The 21279-nt window shown below is 33.9% G+C and overlaps 1 pseudogene; it reads right to left on the bottom strand.

Moving 5' to 3' along the window:
- Positions 1 to 560: 560 nt before the first annotated feature.
- LOC149571664 (rust resistance kinase Lr10-like) overlaps positions 561 to 21279 on the bottom strand; it is a 57969-nt pseudogene continuing 37250 nt past the window's right edge.

Below are 21279 nucleotides of genomic sequence, written 5' to 3'. Positions count from 1 at the left end.
ACATGTAGACATTAAAATTAAGGTGAGAAAATTTGAACATTTTTTTGTTCATAATTATCACTATACAACATTAAATCATCATCATATCTTTTAAGTAGTACGAGATAGGGACTCAAGCTCTTCAATAGATATTATCTTTTAAATAAAATTGAAATACAAATACTTCTTATCTATTCAATAATTATTAATGAAAAATTTATGAACAAATTGAATAAAATTTGACAAATTCTAATGTACCACTTGTTCTCCTCAATTTTTAAAAAAAATTAATAAAAATAATTTGAGTATCATTTTAGGCAATATTGAGCTATAGAAAACTATTTCCCCACTCCTTGTCTCATGGCCCAGAAAATAATAGAAATATACTCCTGAATAATCGGTTTATTTTCATAAGATGAGATGGACGATTTAAGTTAAAATTATATAATGTTTATTTTTGTATAAGAAAGATACATTCCTTACACCACAAATACACAATAATCATTTCTATATAATAAAGATGGCTACTTATGAAATCTCATTTCTAATTGGATTAATCATCAAAATACTTCTCTGTGCCTCTATACCACAATTGAAGATGTTTTAGTGGAAGATGATACTATTGTCTCACATGCTGGGGAATGAGAGGAATTGAATGGTAGTTGAGGATTTCTTACATCATCACCATTTCCTTTCATCATTTGTACCACTCTGCACTGCTAGTGATCTTCTCCCAATTTATCTACAAAGTTGTTGGTGATCTTCTTTAGTTGAGAGAATGAATATCTCATCAGCATTTGATGGATGTAACTATGGAGAAAATTCTCTACTTCCATAATAGACCTTGAATTCATTATTTTAGTTCTACTTCAAGTTTGGGTCCATTTAAAATAGGACAATCTCTTTCGATAAACAATACTAAGAAAAAATGCTACTACCATTATGAAAGAACTTGCCCCAATAGCTATTCTTGGAATTTATGAGTAGTAATATGGATTAGTGATTTTGTTGAGAAAACTGATGTTGACCCTATTTATCATTCAGTTCTCACTATTATATATTCCATGAAAATTATCATGTACCAAATTTTTTAGTAGAGTGGATTCTCTAAGTGAGTGGCTCACCACAGGTGTTGGGGCCCAAAAGTGGATACCAGAGGATTGATCTATGTATTAGAGACCAGGGCCTTGTGTAGGTTGGTTCTACATGTAATATTTTGTAATCAAGTGGAAAAATTAATAAAACTAATGGGTTATGAGGGTTTGGCAATTTAGATTAATCAAGATAACTAGATATCATGCATCTTGGAGTACTTGGGTAGGGACATTATGTATCGTCCTTGGAAGGTTGATCCCAAGATTACAAAAATGTAGTAAGGCATGTCATACATATCCATGTTGGAGTACACAAGTAGGGACATTCTGTGTTGTAGAATGCTCTAGATCCCTCTCAAGTTGATCCCAACATATAGGAATGTACTATGACACCCACCTAGATTTGGTCAAACCTCTCACATATACTTTTTCCTCTAGTCATCCTTTTTATTTATGACTTCATTATGGAATTATGCTTTTACATGGTTTTAAATATTATCTTTAAACTTTTATTTTGGTCTACAAGCCTTAGATTTCCTTAGAAGCTATGTGGATCATAGTCTTATCTCCTAGCTCGAGGGAGTGGACCATTTATGGCTCCTAATGGTTGGGGGGTAAAATATTTATGAGGTACTATTTGAGTTCTTATGGATGGCTTTATGTGGATCCTTGTTGAGTATCTATTGAAGGTTATTTCTTTTGTTGCATTTCCTTAGAGGAAATCTAAGTCACATTGTAATGCATAATATTGAATAAAGTGTAAGTCATATGTATGGGTATCACAAAATGAAAAGTTATGTAATAAGGGTAAAGGGTATATCTAGGAAAAATAATGGAAAATGTGAACATATTGTATTATTTCAGAGGATGAGTGAAGTTATGGTGATATAATTGTATATTCCCTTGTATCTCAATGGTGAAAATGATAATGTGTATAATGAAATAAAGAACAATGTACTCTTCATAATATTGACACTAAATAAAAGATGATTTGTTAACATGTGTAGTTAATGGGTTAAATCTATGTCATGCATCTTTATTTTGCAATAAGTAAATGCATTTGATTTATAAGGCTTATGATTTGGAAATGGTAAAAGTAATTGAAGTTGTATAAATATTCCTTCAGTTTAAGAAATAAACAAGGAATACTTATTGAGCTAGTTGGATGACAAAAGATAAGTCTTGAATTTGGAAACCGAGCAATGTTGTTTAATGGTGATTTTAGGGAACATATTATGACTCTTAAATCTATGATTAATTATAATTAACAAGATAAAGATGTTACAAAACAAATTATTCACATTTAGACTTATCCTTTTGGGTTTCCTAGCGGGGCATTACAACCTCCTTAGAGATCACTACCACTAGTTTATTCTTTCTTTTTCTTTTTAAACATGACTACTATTTAATTAGATCAGATGTTTTAAACAACTATTGAGATTCAAGGACATGTATAATTTATTGTTTGTTTGTAGAGATAAGGAAAACACAAATAAGGGGAGAAAGAAGAAGATAACTAAAAGGTAAGAAAACTTAAAATTGTATATAACAATATGGATTTTCCCTAGGTCTCTAGTGTCAAAAAATGAGTTTGAGAGGGAATGAACTATGTTAAAATCAACAAAATATTTTTTTTCTACTGAATTTGTATTTTAGAAAGAAAACTATAGTTTGCTTGGCACAATAAGAAGTAACTCATCCATATTTGATGTACATGTGCCATTCTAACAATCCTTTATATTCATTAATTTCTTCATCTTTTATACAATTTGTCTCCACAAACCATCTAAGGAGGCAAACATATTCATAAGGCTTCCTACACTAATATTGAGAGGAAGCAAAGGGTTTGTATTGTTTTGATGGTTACATTTTATTTTAACCAATATACAACTTTAAAATTCATATCTTATATTCCTTTATAAGGGAAAATGTATATGCAAAAGTGTGTATTGAATATGTGTGCATCTTTTCTTGTATAAGGATTATATTTTGTATTGATTTAGTACAAAATTAGATATGATTATTTGTGACAGGATAACTACAAAAGTGCACAATTATATCCCTGCAACCATATGTAATTTGATTTAATTATTGTAAAAGGAAAAGAGGGGTGGGTCCTCCTTGTAGTTGGTGCTATAGAATATTGCAAGATTTTTTGCTCATTATGAATCAATTTAAAAGGCACATGATTGGAGTGGTTTTAGATCCTTATGACAAAACCAATTGGTTTGTAGGATTTTCCACTTGGCACTAATCATGTCTTACTATATTATTTTGTTATCTAGAATATTTAGAATAACTGAGAGCAGGGGATGGAGTGAATCAGTTATCCAAGGTCTAAATGTCGCAAAGAGGAGTTTGATTATAATATTCATCTATTTGAAATAAATGATAATATACATAACCATAAAAGTAAAAAAATGTATTCACTAAGAAAACTAATAGCATGAGTCATTGTACCAAAAGAAGGTAGTACTAATATAGGAGGAGGTCAGAATGTTGAATTAGTTTTAAAATTATTAATTGCTAAGGATGCAAGGGTCATGCTAACATCTCATTTGTGGATAGAAGCGGTCCTTAGGAATGGATCTTTAGGACACATTAAAAATATCACATATTTATGAGGAAGTGCTCCACTAGGTTTGCTAACATATATTTTGGTTGAATTAGACAATTATTCTAGAATGCCATTTAAAGATGCATCTCCATAATTAATTCCAATTTCACTAGTACAGAGGGGGTGCAGATGTCAATTGACCTTATATTTGGATTGGGCATTGATTATCCACAAATCACAAGGATTGACACTTTGTAGGGAAATAATTGACATTAGATGAGAGAAAGGGCAATATTAACATTTATTGCCATATCCGAATTTAAATCATTAGATGGACTTAGAATTTCACCACCATTTTCTTATGATCATTATGAAAAGATGGAGACAAGGAACTAACACTTTAAAAGGAAAGCAAAGGAAGAAAGACTAAAATCTTCAGAAACAAAATAACTTTATGCAATGCTGAAGATAACTTATGTATAACATATTTTTGGTTTAGACTATGAAACATCTCATTCATTATGAATTTTGGTTGTATATTTCAATGGACATGACAAGCAACATAATTTATAAAACATAATTCAAATTAAATAATATTAAAATTTTAATATTTTCATGTTGCATTGCAAATACTAATAGCTTAGATATCTTTATACATCTCCTAAAGAATGCCAAGAGATGTCAGTCTTGAGGCAGTACCTATTCTCAATAACTATCTACTGAAATAGGTGCTTCAAGATTGATATCTCTCTATGTCTTTTGGATAGATGTATAAAGAAGTCTTGAAGCTAGTTTTAATTTTGTGACTAATATAAAGAAACATTTGTATGCAAAATGTTAATGTCTTCTTGACATTGAGCCTTATTTTTGTTAACATTCAATATGCTAGCAAAATCTATAACAACTACATATAGCATCCAAGGAACAAATGTCGAGAGATTTTTTGCTTGATAAAGTTTTTTGATAATCACCATTCTATGATCTCTTCTTAATTTTTTTTAATCTTGTTGTATGCTCACTGCCACTATAGATGAGGTCAGTATTCCTTGAATCTCTCACAGAGTAGCGATCAATTTCCTTGCAGAAACGGAGACCAATGCTACTCAGTGAAGGTGTGTATGGTGAAGATGCCATGGGAGGCGTTTCTAAACACATTTTCCAATTTCATGGCTATAATTGTACATGGGTTTCTTCCTTAGCACTATTCTTGTTGATATTTAAATGCTGCAACTTAGAACATTATACAGAGTCATGGATGGCTTCTAGGGAGCATTCTTAATAGGAACCATCTCAATTTGTTTTACCAATTGGTAGCTTGTCTTAGTATGTTGAATTTTATCAACTATCTCTTTGGGTCAAGCTGGTACCAAATATAAGGCACTAGCTCTAAGTGAAGTTAGAGATAGACGCCTTGTAATTAAATTTTGAATAGATTTATTTGTGAGATTTTCTCTTTTGGTTGTATTCCTCATAATTTATCTCCACTATATTCCCAATAAAATGCATTTAGTTCCTTGTAACAATTATTTCCAATAATTGAAGCCTATCAAACATTATGTGTATTTTAAACAAGCTTTGTGATCATACTTTCAATATCCTATACTATTTCAAAGGAGGTTAAGGACTATAGGTAATTCATGGTGTAAATAAAAGAATGATGCGGTATCCCACCTACAATTTTGATGTACTCTAATGAAGAGGTGAACCTAAGTCTTAATGTACGCCTTAAGTCTTGAATTTGGAAAATAAGAAATGGTGTTTAAGGGTGATATTAGGGAACCTATTATGACTCTTAAATCTATGATTAATTATAATTAACAAGCCAAAAATGTTACAAAAAATTATCCATCAAATGTAGTAACATTTAGATAAGTCTTGAATTTGGAAACTAAGAAATGTTGTTTAAGGGTGATATTAGGGAACCTGTTATGACTCTTAAATCTATGATTATTTATAATTAACAAGCCAAAAATGTTACAAAAAATAATTCACCAAATGTAGTAACATTTAGACTTATCCTTTCAGATTCCCTAGTGGGACATTACAACCTCCTCATAGATCACTACCACTAGTTTATTCTTTCTTTTTCTTTTTAAATAGGGCTACTAAAATTAGATAGGACATTTCTTGCAACTATTGAGATTCAAGGACATGTATAATTTATTGTTTTTTTGTTAGGGTTTTATTGAAGAAAATTTTTGGATAAGTTTTAGATGCCCTTCTCAAGTATTGTAGAGATAAGGAAAGCACAAACAAGGGGAGAAAGAAGAAGGTAACTAAAAGGTAAGAAAATTTAAAAATGTATGTAACTATATGGATTTTCCCTAGCTCTCTAGTGTCAAAAAAATGGGGCTGAGAGGGAATGAACCATGTTAAAATCAACAAAATATTTTTTTTCTACTGAGTTTGTAATTTAGAAAGAAAATTATAATTTGCTGGGCACAATAAGAAGAAACCCATCCATATTTGATGTACATGTGTCATTCTAACAATCCTTTATATTCATTAAGTTGTTCATCTTTTATACAATTTGTCTCCACAAACCATCTAAGGATGAAAAGGTATGCATAAGGCTTCCTACATTATTATTGAGAGGAAGCAAAGGGTTTGTATTGTTTTGATAGTTACATTTTATTTTAAACTAATAAAGGAACTTTGAAATTCATATCATATATTCCTTTATAAGAGAAAATGCATATGCAAAAGTGTGTATTGAATGTGTGTGCATCGTTTCTTGTATAAGGATTATATTTTGTATTGATTCACTACAAAATCATATGATTATCTATGATAGCATAACTACAAAAGCACACAATTGTATCCATGGAACCATATGTAGTCTGATTTAATTTTATTGTAAAAGGAGAAGAGGGGTTGGTCCTCCTTGTAGTCAGTGCTATAGAATGTTGTAATATTTTTTGCTCATTATGCATCAATAAAAGGGAAATGATTGGAGTGGTTTTTCTCCTTATGACAAAACCAATTGGTTTGTAGGATTTTCCACTGGGCACAAATCATGTCTTACTATATTCTTTTGTTAGAATATTTAAAATAGCTAAGAGCAGGGGGTGGGGTGAATCAGTTATCAAGGTCCAGATGTACCAAAGAGGAGTTTGATAATAATATTCATCTATTTGAAATAAATGATAATAAACATAACCATAAAAGTAAAAAATGTATTCACTAAGAAAACTAATAGCATGAGTCATAGTACTAAAAGAAGGTAGTACTAATATAGGAGGAGGTCGGAATGTTGAATTAGTTTTAAAATTATTAATTGCTAAGGATGCAAGGGTCATGTTAACATCTCATTTGTGGATAGAAGCGGTCCTTATGAATGGATCTTCAAGAGACATTCAAAATATCACATATTTATGTGGAAGTGCTCCACTAGGTCTACCAACATATATTTTGGTTGAATTTGACAATTACTCTACAATGCCATTTGAAGATGCATCTCCATAATTAATTCAAATTTCACTAGTACAGAGGGGTTGCAGGTGTCAATTGATCTTATTTGGCTTGGGCACTAAGTACCCATAAATCACAAGGATTGACTTTGTAGGGAAATAATTGACATTAAATGAAGATAAAGGGAAATATTAACATTTATCGCCATATCAGGAGTTAAGTCATTATATAGACTTAGAATTTCACCACCATTTTCTTATTATCATTATGAAAAGATGAAGACAAGGAAGAAACACATTAAAAGGAAAGCAGAGGAAGAAAAACTAAAATCTTCGAAAAGATAAAGGGAAATATTAACATTTATCGCCATATCAGGAGTTAAGTCATTATATAGACTTAGAATTTCACCACCATTTTCTTATTATCATTATGAAAAGATGAAGACAAGGAAGAAACGCATTAAAAGGAAAGTAGAGGAAGAAAAACTAAAATCTTCGAAAATAAAATAACTTTATGCAATGCTGAAGATAACTTCTGTATAACATATTTTTTGTTTAGACTATGAAACATCTCATTCATTATGGATTCTAATTGTATATTTCTATGGGCATGACAAGCAACATAATTTATAAAACATAATTTAAATTAAATAATATTAAATTTTTAATATTTTCATGTTGCATTGCAAATGATACTAGCTTAGATATCTGTATACATCTTCTAAAGAATGCCAAGAGATGTCAGTCTTGAGGTGGTTGTCTATTCTCAATAACTATCTATTGAAATAGGTGCTTCAAGATTGATATCTCTCGATGTCTTCTAGATAGATGTATAAAGATGTCTTGAAGCTAGTTTTAATCTTCACATATATATTGAAAAAGATTGACTAATATAAAGAAACATTTACACAAAACTTTAATGTCTTCTTGACATTGAGCTTTATTTTGTTAACATTCAATATGCTATCACAATCTACCATAATTGCTGATCTATAATTTCTTTTATGCAACTAAAATTTTAGAGACACAAAAATATTCTTTGTCACAAAGCTCATACATCTCTCACTCATAGGAGTCAACCCCTACTATAGTAATAGTTGGAACAAACTATATTAGGTTAAATGAACAATAAACTAACAATTTTATGGAGTAATAAAACCAAACTACAAGAAAAAAATGAAGAATGATGAAAATTTGATTATAACTTCTAATAAAATATTAATAGAAATTACTAGAAGAATTCAAAGTATATCTTATAATTGATGTCAATAAATAGTAATATAGATATGATATTATATAATATAACAATTCTAAAAGAAAATAATCATCAATATGTCTAATAGTATTTTTTTAAACAATTGAAATACAAATGCTTATTACCTATTATATAATTATTAATTAAAAATTATGAACAATTAGAAATATATCTTACATTATCTATAGTTCGTACCCAATAATTATTGACAAATGAAATACAAATGCTTCTTACCTATTATATAATTATTAATTAAAAATTATGAACAATTAGAAATATATCTTACATTATCTACATTTTGAACTCAATAAAAATTAACAAATTCCAATCTACCACTTGTTTTGCTCTATTTGTTTAAAATAATAAATAAAATAATCTGAAATGTCATTTGAAGTGATATTGAGCTAAAGAAGACTATTCCCCTCTCGTTTTCTCATATCCCAGAAAAAAACAAATAATTATAATTATACTCATTAATTATCAGTTTATTTCTATAAGATGAGATGGTTGATTTGAGATGGCAGATTAAGTCAAAGTTATATAATGTTTATTTATGTATACAGAAGATACGATCCTTACAAGTTACAACAGAAATATACAGTAATCGTTTCTATATAATGAATATGGCTACCTATAATATATCATTTCTAATTGGATTATTCATCCAAACTCTTCTTTGCATCTCTATAACCCGTATGAAGATATTTCAGTGGAAGATGATACTTTTGCCACACTGGGGACTGTGAGGAGTTGAATGGTAGCAGAGGATTGCTTACATCACCACTGCGTCATTCCAACATTTCTACCACTCTGCTCATTGATGGTCAGTCAGAAGATTTGTATTGAATGCACCAAAGTCTGACTTTCGCCATTCCTCACCTTCCCTTCATCGTGATCTCCCACTTCCATCTCTCCTCTACTCCCTCTTTCTCTAATTACCCTCTTCTCCAACTACCCCTTCTCTACCAATTTGAACGCCCATTCCGGAAAATACAACTGACTCAAACAACTTGCCTGTAGATTGATATTCTTCCTTCCTCCAACCATCTCTAACAAAAGTATTCCAAAACTGTAAACATCTATTTTGTCCGTCACAGCTCCCAAATTTCTGGACCAAACCTTTGGCGCAGCATATCCTAGCATCCCTCTTCCTCTTGTCATCGATATGTGGTCCTCTGCTTTTCTGTATAGTTTTGCCAGACCAAAATCAGCTACCTTGGCTGTGAAATCTTCATCCAATAATATATTGTGAGGCTTTATGTCAAAATGAATGTTGTGCTGGCTACAATCTTGGTGCAAATAAGCTATTCCATGAGCTTAATAGTAGTGGAGAATAGTAGCAGGAGCAATTAGGAGGTTGTCTCTGCCAGTGAGAGACAGAGAATTTTGTATCTCTTGATTTGCTGAAGTTAATATACTTTCCATCTGCAAAACTGATTTTTCCTTAGAGGTTTTTTAAGAATGGTTTGTCTGAAAATATTGTGTTCTTTGTGTTGTGAATTTCTTTTCGTATTTATTAGTGAAGTTATAGTTCTGTTTTTTTTCAATATTAGTTGTGAATTTATTTTTGGCAGTTTAATAATCATTTATATGATAGGAGATTAATAATCAATGACTGGAATAGTGTTAATTTTCACATGGTATTAGAGCATTGTTGAGGGTAGAAGAGTTTTTTCCTAGGAAATAAATTAAGGGTTTATATAACCTAGTGTGATCTCTTTAGAATTATTATTGCTCTAATCCCTTGAGATGGCTTCAACTAGTTTTAGAGATCAAGATAGATTGGATGGTGCCTCAAATTTTGGTGTTTGGAAGACCAACATTTCTTTATTGTTGGAAGATAAAGGTATCAAGGATTATGTTACCATTTTTGTACTTGTACCAATAGATGCGACACAACTTGCAACATATAAGAAGGATGATGCCAAAGCGAGGAGGATTATCCTTGATGGTGTCAAGGATCATATTGTTCCACATATCTTAAAGCTAGATACAAAAAAGAAGATGTGAGATGCCATTTTGAATATGTACCAGAATGCTACCACCAACAAGAAGATGATTCTGAGAGAGAAGCTAAAGAATACCCAAATGAACTAGGGAGATTACGTCACAAGTTACCTCACCAGGCTTAGACTTGTCAAGGATGAGTTAAGAACTATTGGAGATAGTCCCAATGATGATGAGCTAGTGAGAATAGCTCTAAATGGATTTTCTAAATAGTGGAGCATCTTTGTTCAAGTTTTTAGGAGACGAGATACCTTATTGAGTTGGGATCGACTATGGACTGATTTCACTCAAGAGGAGTTTAGACTAAGTCTTGTTAATAGGGCCTCAAAAAAGTGAGGTGGAATAGGAAAACGTTGCCCTAGTAGGGAAAGGGAAAGCAAAGAAGGGGTTTAGCAAATGATCAAATTCACAAAGTGAAAAGAAGAAGAAGGACCTTTCTAAGGTCAAGTGCTTTGGATGTCATGAGTATGGTCACTATTTCAGTGATTTCCCATAACGGAAAAAGGCAAAGAAGTAGGTGGCAAATCTAGCAAGTGTAGAAGAACCCTCTAGTAGAATGGAAGATGAGTTTACACTTATAGCTTATATGGTGAGCTCAACCTCATAGACTATCTGGTATATAGATACTAGGGCTTCATTTCATATGATAGGAGTTAGAGAGTACTTCTTCAGTTATAAGGAGGAGAACACCAATATCCATATTTCTATGGGAAACTTGTCCAAACTCAACTTAGTTGGGAAAAGGACTATTCAATTTCAGAGGAAGAATGGAAAGATAATTCCAGTTTATGATATATTGTATGTGCCAAGATCAGGTATGAATTTGATTTTTGTATATGTTCTTTGGGATAGCGAGTATAATGTACTCTTTAAAGAAATACGTGTTGATTAAGCACAAGGATTGGAAATCACCCATAACTATTGGAGTTAGGAGTGGTCGCCTTTATAGGTTGCAGTTTGATACTCCTAAGGCACTCATGAGTAGCTATAATCCTGGAGATCTTAGAGAGCTATGGCATAGGAGGATGGGACATATTCATCATAAAGCACTCAAATTGCTTTGTGAGATGGTGATAGGTGTTCTAAAGGTGATCACATAGCATCATGCTGTATGTAAAGGATGCATGTTGAGTAAGTTTGTGAAAGCATCTTTTCCAAGGAGTGACACCAGATCTAAAGGTGTTCTTGATCTAGTACATTCAGATGTTTGTGGACCAATGTCAACAAAGTCTCTTAGAGGATATGGGTACTATGTTACTTTTATTGATGATTTCTCCAGGAAGACCTGGATATACTTCTTGAAGACCAAGTATGAGGTTTTTAGTTGGTTTAAAGAGTTCAATGCTCTTGTGGAGAACTTGTCACGAAAGTAGATAAAGGTTCTTTGGTTAGATAATGGAGGTGAATACAAAGCGAATATTTTCCAAGAGTTCTACTCCAGATAAGGAATCAAGAGAGAGTGAATTTTTCCTTACAAACCATATCAAAATGGAGTTACTAAGAGGAAGAACTATTCTATATCAAAGGCAACAATAGCTATGCTACATGACCATGATATGCCCTGCTACTTATGGGCATAAGCGTGTAGTACAATAGTCTACATTTAGAACAAGGTTCCACACAAGGCACTCGGGAAGATGACACTAAAGGAAGCTTTCATAGGAAAGAAGCCAGATGTTGGTCACTTCAAAATATTTGGGAGTTTGGCATATTGTCATATTCCAGGTGATACATGTACCAAGTTAGATCAGATTACAGAGAGAGGGTACTTTGTTGGGTATAGTGAAACCTCAAAGGCATATAGAATTTTTATCCCCAGGACCAAAAGAATCATTGTTAGACATGATGTAAAGTTCATGGAGGACAAGACATTTAGAAGGTCTAAAGATTTGCTAGTAGATGATCATAGTGAACAACCGGTAGAAGCTCTGAGGCCTATTCAAAGGCAACAAAGCACAAGTATAGTTACTAGTACAAGTGTAGGCTCAAGTGGTGAAGTTTCACAAAGCATAGAGCAACAGGTGCAACATAAAATGCATCTAGAAGACTTAGAGGTTGATATTTCATCCTCTACAGTTGGCAGTAGGAACCATGAGGTTTAAGTGACACAAAGGGATACACAAGAGTTTATGGGAGCTCCTAGGAAGAGTACATGAGAATATTCTTGACTTTGAGCTCTACAAAATGGTGTTTATATGTTATTAAAAAAATATCATAAAAAATAGTAAGAGTTATTGAAACACCACTTTTTTTGAAATAATTTTATTTTTTTTAGTAATTCAATACAAACTAGTATAAAAGATGCATTTAATAGACATTTTCAATTTGAAAAGTGTGAGACCATATATAACTTAGCTAGAATGAATTTATCTAGATCATATGCTTAAAAAATAACTAGTTTTAGATGGAAATACTCAAATTCAGTCATTCTAATATGTCAGCCTAAAAGCTGACATAGCTCTATACTTTTACCTAGAGACAACCAACCAAGTTCAATGATTATGTGGCATTAGTTAATCATTTGGTAGATAGCAAACCTTTCAGCTATCAAGAGGTTGCACGATATCAAGTATGGTAGGATGCTATGGTTGAGGAGTATAACTCAATTATGCAGAATGATGTGTGGGAGGTAGTGCCTAGACCAACATATAGAGTAGTAGCTAGATCACACTGGATCTATAAGATAAAGTATAGTGTAGATGAAAGTATCAAGAAATACAAAGCAAGGTTTGTGGCCAAGGGGTTCTCTCAGAAGGAGGGAATAGACTATGAGGAGAAATTTTCTCTAGTGGCCAAGTATCCTTCTATACAAGCTATGATCTTGTTTGTAGCATAGATGGGATGGCAGATCCATCAAATGGATGTCAAGACAATATTCTTTAATGGTGAGTTTAAGGAGGAGGTATACATAGAGCAACTAGAAGGTTTTGTAGCACACAACAAAGAGACCCACATGTGCAAATTTAAGAAAGCATTGTAGGGACTCAAGTAGACTCCCAAAGCATGTTATGAGCACATTGATACATACTTGTAGGAAATGGGCTTTGCAAAGAGTGAAGCGGATGCTAACCTCTACTACTTGGTGGTTGGGGGTGATGTTCTCATTCTTATTCTTTATGTGGATGACCTATTTCTTATAGGTTCAGTAGGGCTCATAGAAGACTACAAGAGGGACCTTCCTGAAGAGTTTGAGATGAAGGATTTGGGAGTTTTTCAGCTACACTACATACCTATAGAGGAGTAGGTAGAATAAATTATGACTAAGGCATTGGAGAAGGAGAAATTCATCTTCTTCAGAGATAAGTTGGGTGTCATGTAGAATAACTTCCTCACTAAAAGGGAGTGCTAGGTTTAGGTAGCTTGGATAGTTGTTCATCCTTATGTGATTAATTATCAAATATTTGTTAATTAATTGACTCCTTCTAGAAGCAACTAGTAACCTATTGGTTATGTTGTTTTAGTCAAAAAGCAACTAGAAACTTCTTGGTTAGGTTATTATCAAAGAGAAATTAGAAACTTCTTGGTTAGGTTGTTATCAAGAAGCAACTAGAAATTTCTTGGTTAGGTTGTCTTAATAAAGAATCAAATAGAAACCTCTTGGTTAGGTAGTATAAAAGGGGGTCAAGGGAGGCATTTGAAGAATAGAGGAACACAAGTTGTAGAAGCATTTACAGTGTTAGAAAATGAATTTACAGTGATAGCAAATAGTCTTGCAATGTTAGTAAGGGCACAGTGATAGCGTTGGGGATAGTAGTGGGGAATATCAACATGAGAAATTAGGAGGTTGTCTAAATTTTTCCAATGAGAGGCAAGGAATTTTGTATCTTTTGATTTGCTGAAGTTAATATATTTTCCATATGCAAAATTGGTTTTCCCTTAGGGGGTTTTCCAGGGACGATTTGTGTGAAAATATTGTGTTCTTCGTGTTGTGAATTTCTTTCTATATTTATATGTGAAGTTGTAGTTGTGTTATTTTTTGATATTAGCTGTGAATTTATTTTCAACAATTTAATAATCATTTATATGATAGAAGATTAATAATCAGTGACTACAGTAGTGTTAATTTTCACAATCTTGAACTATTATTGAGGTTGTATTATCATAGAATACATTTATGAGTGTGTAATTCTAGCTATCAATCTCAATAACTAGACATACATCATTTACACAATCAATGTGAAATTGTGGCAGACTACAACCTTTCTACTATAGATCGAAAGGATAGTGGATCTCTGTAATCCCACATTTTGTATTGTTGTTACAAGATAACGAAGAATGGAGTAAAACTAGGGCATAAATAATGAAGGCACAAAGGAGATTAAAACTAGACATTGGGTGATTGTATTGAAGTAAAATGAACAAGAAGTGTAGCCTTTGGCATTGGTCATATATTTGCATGAATTCAAGTAGCATTTGACTGATCTAATTATGTAGTAAAAAAACATCAGAGTTACTCGGTCAATACGCCTTGGGTTATGATATTCAGGATACGTAGGACATTTTATATCTAGAAGTTCAAGATGATTAGGACATCGTAAATGGGCTTGAATTTTAGCTATCAAAAATCCCACAACACTTTTATGACTTGTTTCTTTTGGGGATCCAAGGGCGCACTTGTATGTGGAACCACAATGTTTATGACTTTGAGCCATAAACTAAATCTATGATATGCATTGCCTTTTCATCTAAATTGTTCCTAATAGCTATAGTAGTTGAATTGCACTTCAAAGCACAAATCCATTTATGTTATAGAATTCATGCATTTGATGTATATTATTAGGTCAATGCATAAAGGAAATAAGCATTAAGAAATCATTTAGAAATAGATCATTATGTGAGTTAAAAGTACAAGTTAAATTTTTATTTTAAAGAGTAGAAATTTTGTGATTTCTAGCTTTGATAAATTACCAACATGTTACTATCTCACCTTTATTAATTTTATTCTTAAAACATAACTAAAATAATATAATTAAATGTATTTATTTATTGAAATTGAACTTGTTATATTCTAAATTTTTGAAACACTTATTCATAAGACTTTCCTTAAATGTATATAATGAATTTCAAAATTGACTTAAATATTAAGAAGATAAATTGTTTTACTTTTTATAATTTTAAAAATAATTCTTTATAATCTAAAGATATTTTATCATTAGTGTATAATGATTTCACATAAAATTGCCTCACATCATAAATGCTTAACTAGGGGAAAGAAGCTTGTTGGTGTCCATATAGGCAATGTTTCCATTTTACCATTATCTTCTCCACCAATTACTTCCCCAAACAACCCCAGTACCTGCACAAAAACATGCCAATGCAAATCACCATGAACATAGTCATTCTTTTTTTTTTTTCAATTTTTTTTCTTGATTGTTGATTGGCCCATTTGTCCAAAAAGTACTATAATGGCTATTGGGGGTCTTAGTGGCAAGTATTGGGAAAATGTTTTAAAATGTCACTTTTAGACCACCTTGCACCCTACGAGTTCTACAAAGAGCTCTGCAAATGTGGGAAAGTCAAAAGGTTAGCTTTAAGCTCTTCACTCACCTATAGAGGTCACCTATGACCCCCTTCGACCTATATGAAGCATTCTAATATGTCATCCCCTAGGGACATATGTCATCATGTAATGTGTCGAAGGGGGTCATAGGTTGCCCTATGACCCCGTATGACCCCCTTCAACCCATAAGAAGGATTCTAATATGTCCCTGAGGGTCTTAGGACCCCTAAGGACATATGACATCATTTAATGGGTCGAAGGGGGTCATAGGTTAACCTATGACACCCTTCGACCCATACAAAAGATTCTAATATGTCCTTAGGGGTCCTAGGACCCCTAGGGACATATGTCATCATTTAATGGGTCGAAGGGGATCATAGGTCAACATATGAAGCTCTTCAACCCATATAAAGTATTCTAAGATGTCCTAGGACCCCTAGGGACATATCTCATCATGTAACGGGTTGAAGGGGGTCATAGGTCAACCTATGACCCCCTTCGACCCATAAGAAGCATTCTAATATGTCCCTAGGGGTCCTAGGACCCCTAGGGACATATGTCATCGTGTAATGGGTTGAAGGGGGTCATAGGTCACCCTATGACCTCCTTCGACACATATGAAGGATTCTAATATGTCCCTAGGGGTCCTAGGACCCCTAGGGACATTTTCGTCATGTAATGGGTTGAAAGGGGTCATAGGTCACCCTATAACCCCCTTAGACCCATATGAAGCATTCGAATATGTCCCTAGGACCCCTATGGACATATGTCATCATTTAATGGATCGAAGGGGGTCATAGGTCTTCGACCCATATGAAAGATTTTAATATGTCCCTAGGGGTTGTAGGGACATATGCCATCATATAATGGGTCGAAGGGGGTCATAGGTCAACCTATGACCCTTTTTGACCCATACAAAGGATTCTAATATGTCCATAGGGGTCCTAGGACCCCTAGAGACATATGTCATCATTTAATGAGGTCAAGGGGGTGATAGGTCTACCTATGACCCCCTTCAACCCATAAGAAAGATTCTAATCTGTCCCTAGGGGTCCTAGGACCCCTAAGGACATATGTCATCATGTAATGGATTGAAGGGGGTCATAGGTTGACCTATGACCCCCTTCAACCCATATAAAGGATTCTAATATTTGCCTAGGGGTCCATATGTCATCATTTAATAGGTTGAAGGGGGTCATAGCTCAACCTATGACCCCGTTCAACCCATACGAAGGATTTTAATATGTCCCTAGGGGTCCTAAGACCCTTAGGGACATATGTCATCATGTAATTGGTTGAAGGGGACCTATGACTCCCTTCGACCCATACAAAGGATTGTAATATGACCCTTAGGGACATATGTCATCATTTAATGCATCAAAGGTGGTCATAGGTCAACCTATGACCCCCCTCAACCCATATGAAGTATTCTAATATGTCCCTAGGGGTCCTAGAACCCCTAGGGACATATGTCATCATGTAATGGGTCAAAGGGGGTCATAGGTCAACCTATGACCCCCTTTGACCCATATAAAGCATTCTATAATGTCCTTAGGGGTCCTAGGACCCCTAGGATATATGTTGTCATATAATGAGTCGAAGGGGGTCATAAGGTAAGACCCATATGAAGCATTCTAATATGTCCCTACGGGTCCTAGGACCCCTAGGGACATATGTCATCATTTAATGGGTGGAAGGGGGTCATAGGTGACCTATGACCCCCTTCGACCCATAAGAAGGATTCTAATATGTCCCTAGGGGTCCTAGGACCCCTAGGGACACATGTCATCATTTAATGGGTTAAATGGGGTCATAGGTCAACCTATGACCCTCGTTGACTCATATGAAGCATTCTAATATGTCCCTATAATGGGTCGAAGGGGGTCATAGGTCAAACTATGACCCTCTTCGACCCATATAAAGCATTTTAATATGTCCTTAGGGGTCCTAGGACACCTAAGGACATATGTCATCATGTAATGGGTCGAAGAAGGTCATAGGTTGGGTTATAGGTCAACCTATGACCCCCTTTAACCCATACACAACATTCTAATATGTCTCTAGAGGTCCTAGGATCCCTAAGGACATATGTTATCATGTAATGGGTCAAAGGGGGTCATAGGTCAACCTATGACCCCCTTCGACCCATACAAAGGATTCTAATATGTCCCAAGGGGTCCTAGGACCCCTAGGGACATATTTTATCATGTAATGGGTCGAAGGGGGTCATAGGTCACCCTATGACCCTCTTCGACATATGACCCCCTTCGACCCATATGATGCATTCAAATATGTGCCTAGGGGTCCTAGGACCCCTAGAGACATATGTCATCATTTAATGGGTTGAAGGGAGTCATAGGTCAACCTATGACCCTGTTTGACCCATAAGAAGGATTTTATTATGTCCTTAGGGGTCCCAAGAATTTTAGAGACATATGTTGTCATGTAATGGGTCGAAGGGGGTCATAAGTCACCCTATGACCCCCTTCAACCCATCTGAAGGATTCTAATATGTCCCTAGAAGTCCTAGGACTCTTAGGGACATATGTCATCATGTAATGTGTCGAAGGGGGTCATAGGTCATTCTATGACTCTATGATCCCCTTCGACACATATGAATGATTATAATATGTCTCTATGGGTCCTAAGACCCCTCGAGACATATGTCATCATGGAATGTGTCGAAGGGGGTTGTAGGGTGTCCTATGACCCTATTTGACCCATAAGAACGATTCTAATATGACCCCTAGGACCCCTAGGGACATATGTCATCATGTAATGTATCGAACGGGGTCATAGGTCACCCTATGACCCCCTTCGACACATATGAACAATTCTAATATGACCACCCTATGACCCCCTTCAACACATATGAACAATTCTAATATGTCCCTAGGGGTCCTAGGAATCCTATGGACATATGTCATCATGGAATGTATTAAAGAGGGTCATAGGGTGACCTATGACCCCCTTCGACTCATATGAATGATTCTAATATATCCCTAGGTGTTCTATGACCCCTAGGGACATATTAGTCTCATATGAATGATTCTAATATGTCCCTAGGGGTCCTAGGACCCCTAGAGACATATGTCCTCATGTAATGTGTCGAAGGGGGTCATAGTTCACCTTATGGCCCCCTTCAAGCCATATGAAAGATTCTAATATGTCCTTATGGGTCCTAGGACCCTTAGGGACATATGTCATCATGGAATGTGTCGAAGGGTGTCTTATGTCACCCTACGATCCCCTTCGACCCATATGAACGATTCTAATTTGTCCCTAGGGGTCCTAGAACTCCTAAAGACATATGTCATCATGGCATGTGTCAAAGGGGGTCATAGGTCACCCTATGACCCCCTTCAACCCATATGAACGATTCTAATATGTCTCTAGGGGTCCTAGGACCCCTAGGGACATATTTCATCATGTAATATGTTGAAAGGGGTCATAGGTCATCCTGTGACCCCCTTCGACCCATATAAACTATTTTAATATGTCCCTAGGGGTCCTAGGACCCCCTTAGGACATATGTCATCATGGAATGTGTCGAAAGGGGTCATAGGTCATCCTGTAACCCCTTTCGACCCATATAAAATGACTCTAATAGAAATAATATAGTAAAAATATAATAATATAGTAAAAATAATAATATAGTATAACAATCATATATATATATAAATATATATTATATTTATAGATTATAATAATAATAACATAATATATTATTATATATTATATCTTTACATTACATTATTATATATATATATATAATATTATATAATATTATATTATTATATAACATATAGATTATATATTATTTTATATATAATAGTTATGTTATTATATTATATATTTATAGATTATATGTTATATCTTTACATATTTCATAACTCAAATTAGTTATATCACTCAGAAATTTGTTTTTCTCTCTAATTTTTGTGCCGCCAGTATTAGATATCTGATTTGATATCGGATATCCGATATTAGATATGAGATCAGATATCCGATAAGCCTTGGGCCTTACTTTTCAAGATTGGTACTTGGATAGGTGGAAAAAAGTCAGAGCAGATTTTGAAGCACTTTTAGATGTGTTTAAACTCTATTTTTTTCACATCGCCACTTTTTGGCACACCATGATCTTGCACATACCCTTATACTTTTCTTAGCCTTTTTCCTTTGCAAAAGGGTGACACATGTTTATGCTTTTACCTTTACCAAATATGTTCACAGACATTCTTACAAACATCTAGCCCCATCCATAGCACACCATTCTATGGCATTCATATATTCATTTAATGGTCGTAAAGCTTGAATCATAAGGTATGGGAGTAGAGAGCCCTAAAATATTCCCTGAAGCCATAGGCTACTTAAAGCCTAGCATTACACCATGTTGGTAAATAGATTGTTCTTCTTCTGATTCTCCTTTTAATTTGCCCAATTTGTAACGAAGAACAACTTTACACAATAGTTGGGAAACTATTTCTCAGAATAACTAGTTTCCCTCTGAATTAAGGTACAACTCCCTATGTGAATAATGTTCAAGGAATTATGTTTCTCTCCTAAACTAACATGGGGTATGCTCTTAACCCGAGTGCAGAAGAGGCAAACTGAATTAAGCCTAAACAGGACTTAATCTAGGCAAGAAAAACTTTCTAATCTATAAACCAAGCAATAGAACTCACAATTCTTATGAATCCATATACTCAACATCAACTAAACTATAGAAACTATCAACAAAAATATAAATGAAATGATCAAGAACTTCCAATGGATCCTTCTCTGAATCTCGAAAAGCACATCTTACCTTAGTTAATTCATATCTTCATAACAAAAGAATGAAACATCTTTTCTTTCTTTCTGTAATTTAGATTTTAAAGAAAGAAACATAGAAGCAACCATTGACTAACTAAATGGGACATGAACTTATTGATATAAAACACCCTTCCATTGACTTTGCAATATTAACTCTATTACATCAACAATTTACCCCCTCTCTACTCCAGGTCTCTAACTGTATGTAGAAAAGGTTGAACCCCTGTCATAAAAAAAAATTACCAATAAATAACTTTCCATGATATTTCGATTTCATCCTGCCTCTTTGAAATCAATCTTATTCATCATATTATCAAATATTTACTTCCTTTTTATTCTAGTTGATTCATATTCCCATCTCCAATGAATGTGGATGATATTCTTCATGTGAGAAGGAAGCTTTAAATTTCACACACAATCAAATATTGATTGGAATCCAATAAGATGTTTTATGCTTTTCTCATCTAATACTCTATTTAGACTCTTTATCTTCTCAAATATCAATTGCCACATTTAATCTTTTCACGTTCCAAATACGGCTTGGGCTCGAGTTCTTCTATTTGGATTTTATGGACATTCATTCTTATAATGATCTTCCCCACAATCCCAACATTCCCCAGCCAGTCCTAACCTTCCTTCAACTGTAGCTTTAGAAGAAGTTG

The sequence above is a fragment of the Cupressus sempervirens genome, chromosome 2, assembly GCF_028749045.1.
Source record: "Cupressus sempervirens isolate cs-2001-9-10 chromosome 2, ASM2874904v1, whole genome shotgun sequence".
Lineage (NCBI taxonomy): Eukaryota > Viridiplantae > Streptophyta > Pinopsida > Cupressales > Cupressaceae > Cupressus > Cupressus sempervirens.
This window is presented reverse-complemented; position numbering and strand designations above follow the sequence as displayed.